This window comes from Trachemys scripta, chromosome 17 (assembly GCF_013100865.1).
Source record: "Trachemys scripta elegans isolate TJP31775 chromosome 17, CAS_Tse_1.0, whole genome shotgun sequence".
Lineage (NCBI taxonomy): Eukaryota > Metazoa > Chordata > Testudines > Emydidae > Trachemys > Trachemys scripta.
The window spans coordinates 16,955,133-16,960,549 of NC_048314.1; positions in this window are offsets into that span (position 1 = coordinate 16,955,133).

Consider the following 5,417-nt stretch of genomic DNA (forward strand, 5'->3'; position numbering starts at 1 on the left):
GCTTGTTGTAATGTGAGCATGTGCAACACTCTTCAGGTCAGTGGAGTTGCATCACCTGAGTTTGGTGCATTCTCTCAAAATACAAGATTAAAATAAGCAGAAACATGAATGTCTGGAAGCCTCAGCACATGATAAGCCTAGCTACTGTATTGGCGAAAAACAGCTACTTGACATCTTTAAAAATGTAAAGCTACATCCTGCCTGCCTTACGCAAGTAACCCCACTGAAATCAATGGGACCACCCATGTTAGTAAGCACGAGTTAGCCTTTAATGGCAATCCATCCTCACCTTGTCATAGGAATCATTGTAAGCTTCAAGGAGAGGTAACATGAGGCCTCCTGGTTGTTTTGTGTTTGTACAGTGCTAGCAAAATGGGGTCCTGGTCCATGTCTGGGATTCCTAGGTGCTTTGGCCCAGATACTCAAAAGTGATTTAGGTGCTTAAGTTCCATTGATTTCAATGGGAACTAGGTGCCCCAATACCTTTGGGGCTCTGGGCCCATGGTAATAAAAATACAAATTATTATTATTAATAACAATAATAAATAATAGCTGTCAAAGTCAATCATTTACATTTGGGGGAATTTCTTCCTTTGCCCCACTCCTTCAATCCCAGTGTCCCCAGCAATCTTAGCTCAGAAATTGAATGTGACTCAGGCCTTAAACTGACGGGTTGTCACTGGCAAAACCTAGAGGCTGGATGTGGCCGCGGTTTTATCACTGCCTGCCAGCTGCCTCCTGTGCCCCTGCCTCCTCCCCGATGATTCAGCAAATCTTCTTACAGGAGAAAAACAAGCATATAAGTGAACAAATCAAAATGTCAGATTACAAAGATGAGCGGGGGAAAGTGTGGCACAAAGAGGGAGATAAAGGGCGGCAGAGTCACGTGGCCCGCGACTGGCAGGACTTACGATGACTTTCTTTGTTGTATTTTGTTTTTGTCTAATAAAAAACCACATGAAAACACGCTAAGAACTTGAACTGATAATACCTTCAAATGCTGAGCTTGCTAGCAATAAAATACAATGCAGAAGTGTGGGAGGAAATGGGGCACATGGTGCTCTCAGTTGTGCTGGTGTAACTGCTGGGGTCAATGGGGTTACTCTCGATTGTCATGACTGTACGTGAGAGCAGAATTTGGTCCAATCTGTTTAATATTATAATATGATACCCATTCTATCATGCAAGCTATTTTCAAAAGTACTTTCTGTTGTTAATACTAATAAAAAAATACTGGCCATGATTTTCAAAAGTCTGAGTGCCCAAGGTGAGACACCAAAAATGGGCTGGGTTTTCAAAAGTGTTGAGCAGCTGTTCTTAGAAAATCAGGCACCTCAAGTTGGGCAACGAGCATCACTATTTACTTTACAAAATCTTGTTCAGCAACCCATTTCACCCTCCACTAAAAGGCAGCCACCTCTGGAGTGGAATGTGGCAGCTGCTTAACAATTCAAAGCAATACTACACAACAGAAGAGAAAATGAAAAAGAAACCGCAATAGGAGTTTAGATAGAAAAAATGTAACTTCCAAAACTGGAATTTGACCAGGACATAACTGTTAAAGACCCCCTACTTTTACAAAAAATCCCATGGAATCTTAATGACCCAGTTGGATAGTGCCTTTTATAGGAAGAGATCTATATTGCCCATATTTGATGATCTAGGACAGGGATCGGCAACCTTTGGCACGCGGCCCGTCAGGGATATCCGCTGGCGGGCCGAGACTGTTTGTTTACCTGCAGCATCCGCAGGTTCAGCCAATTGCAGCTCCCACTGGCCGCGGTTCATCGTTCCAGGCCAATGGGGCTGCGGGAAGTGGCGTGGGCCGAGGGATGTGCTGGTTTCCCAGTTCATATTTAGTATTCACAAGTCCCTCCTTTCCTGCAGCATGGGCAAGTCCCCCTGAGGTCTGCCACACTCCAAGATATAGCTATACACAAGACCGAAACACAAACACAAAATGAAGACATAGAAGGAAAGACAGAAAGCCAGGTTTGAGCACTGGCCTGCTAAACCCAGGGTTGTGAGTTCAATCCTTGAGGGGGCCACTTGGGGATCTGGGGCAAAATCAGTACTTGGTCCTGCTAGTGAAGGCAGGGGGCTGCACTCGATGACCTTTCAAGGTCCCTTCCACTTCTAGGAGATGGGATATCTCCATTAATTCATTAATATTAATTTAAAAAAAGTTGCTCAAGAATTTGTGATGTCACGTTGTGAGTGTGTGTGTTTGTGTATCCTGGAGGATGAAAACTGTGAACGTTAATTCTGCTCTCACACCAGTTTCACACCAACATAACTCTTCTTATTTACACCAGTGTAAGCAAGAGGAAACCCAAGATCTGTGTACTGGTCATGGGGTACTGCTGATCGGAACAACTGACGTAACTTGCCATAGTCCTATCCACTCCATACCTCACCTGTACACCAGTGCATATTAGAAGCCTGTTAAAGTCACACATTGCCTTAGAGCTTGAAAATGTATTATTGTGGCAAGTATTCATTCTTCAACACTATAGCCTGGGTGACGGTTAATGAGATAAGAACAGGGCTGAACATTAGTGTAACTGACTAGTGGGAATCTAAGTATCTCATACCCATGTGTACAAAAGAAAATAAGTCACCCATATGAGACTGCTGATCCAGCTCACAATATTTGAACTGGGTACTTCATGCAACAAGCTCTTCACCCCCACAGCTAGCAGAGAACTGACACATCTGTACTTGCCCTACCTCGGGTTGGAAGAGCAGAGGAAATGTGGGATAGAGAGGTGGGGAAACACCAATGCTCCTTGAGTCTCTTTTACTGGCTGTCACATCAACAGCATCTTTGGTATTCTTAGAGGGTCCTGTGGCACCTTTGAGACTAACAGACTTTCTGTTAGTCTCAAAGGTGCCACAGGACCCTCTGTTGCTTTTTACAGATTCAGACTAACACGGCTACCCCTCTGATACTTGGTATTCTTAGAGGAGATACTCAGCCCTGGCATAAGTGGTTGCAGCTCCCACTGACCTGAAAGGATCAGAGTCATGGTCCACCCATGTGTTTTTCCTTCAAATGGAGTGAAAGCCACCATGCTAATAGATAGGGAGAGCTGGCATAAGAGTGAAGGATGGAAAAGTGGATAGGTGGCAAATACCAAACCTAGCCACAGGGCTACAAGTTCTTCCATGTCTCCAGGTATTTGAATCAGTGCAGATGATGAGACTCCGGGGCAACTCTAGAGTATTTTATTTTTGAAAGATGTTAATTCTTTCTGAAATATTCACTTAAAACCAGGTGTCTCTATCATGGCGAACGCTGAATTCTTATTGTGCCCAGGTAATTATTGACATATAAATCTTATTCTAAATGATCACAACACCCTGTTGGATTAACAAACCATAGTGCTGCTGTCAGCTGAATTCTGTCCCAGTGCGCCCCCTGCTGTAGGTCAGATGAATATCAGCAACAATTGTATGCAATGGTGTTGCCCTGTCGATCCCAGGATACTGGAGAGACAAGATAGGTGAGGTAATAACTTTTATTGGAACCAACTTCTTTTGCTAAGAGAGACAAGCTTTCGAGCTTACACAGAGCTCTTCTTCAGCTCTGGGAAATCGACACAGAGCGTCACAGCTAAATACAGGGTGGCACAGATTGTTTATCATAAGTAATTAACACGTATTTCAAGGGACCATTAACCTTGAACCCTACTTATGCTAAACAATCTGTTCCACCTCTTATTTAGCTGTGACATTCTGTGTACATTTCCCAGAGCTGAAGAAGAGCTCTGTGTAAGCTCGAAAGTTTGTCTCTCTCACCAACAGAAGTCGGCCCAGTAAAAGATATTACCTCACCCACCTTGCTTCTCTAATCGGCAACTATTGCAAGAACTCTTTCAATACATAATGTGTAATAGGAAATGATGATTGTTTTATTTATCAGTTGCCATGTTGCCAACTTGCACGATACTATCTTGAGTTTCACGATAATTAGTGTACTCCTTAAAGCCCCAGTTTCCAGAAACAAGGGACTATTTCAAATCTGAGCTTTCATTTAAAAAAAAAAAGCCAGTTTCTAACCTTAATGGTTGCAGAGAAAAGCTTAGAAATGTGATGCTGGAATATCCTGAAAGCTCAAAACACAGAAAGTATATAAAAACAACCCCAAATTAATTATTTATTATAAATCTCATGATTTGTAAAATAATCTCATGATTTTGGGTGTCCTGATTCATGACTTTTGAACATTTGGAATCGGCTATACTACTTCCACCCTCTACCAAGGTTCTCTGGGTGTAGCACAAAACAATTAACTACAGCTGCAACAACAAAAAAGCAAACAATTAAAAAAACAACAAAATAAATTTAAGAAGTGTAAAACAACGAAACACTAGATATAAATTAAAATAGAGCCGGCTTGATTCTGCTGTCATGTACATCTGTCTTATGTGTAACTCCACTCACTGCTGTGGAGTTACTTCTGATTTAAATCCGCAAAAACAAGTAAAATCAGGCCCAATGATTCTATAAGAACATTTTTTTAAATGATAGGTTCTATCTACCTGTGTACCTTAGGCTTTCTCCATAATTTACATCAGTACACCCCCCCCAAACCAACAACAACAAAACAACAGATATCCAGGTTCATTATCAATACTAAAAGGAAAACAAAGGAGGACAATGTGGTACAATAAATGGGGCACTGACCTGATAGCCAGAAGACACAGGTTCTGTTCTGTCCTCTACCATGGATCTGCTGTGTGACCTGGGGCAAGTTACTCCATTGCTCTGTGCCTCTTTCCCGCTCCTGGATCCTTGGAGAAGGAACTACACGGAAGGCTAGCCATGTTACTCAGTGCATCATTGGAAGGCACCCAGATACCGCAATAATAGGGATGGAATAAGAACCTGAATGGAAGAGCAGCGAATGAGTTGTAAAATGTACAGGTTTGGGGGATGCCACACAAGGGCATGGAGGCTACAGGCTGAGGTGCGCCTGTGGGAGCCGCACGCAGGACTTCAGGCAACGGGCTGAGGATTTGAGGGTGAAAGCAAGGGCACTGTGGGAGGGAAGCTAGTTAATGGTCTCAAAGCTGTGGAGAAGTGGAAGAGGCACAATGAAGGGGCTGGAGCAGGAGGACTCACACAAACCTGGTGGGGTGATGGGCTGATTTGGGTGGGAGCCACAGAAAGGCTGTCAGGCCTTGTTGGAGCCACAAAGCCCTTGGGAGAGGAGGCTGGGAAGCTATTGAATGTCAAGAGGCAGGCTGTTCGAGGGGGCGCTGTTCCCCCACCTCGCCCCCTCGCAGTCTGGCTGGGGCCAGGTTGTTGTGACAGGAACCGTTCTTCCCCGGAACCTTGGCGCTGCAGCGGCTGGGGGAGCGCATTGGGGAGCGGACCCCGAGGGGGTCGCAGAATCAGGCGGCGGAGGCGCG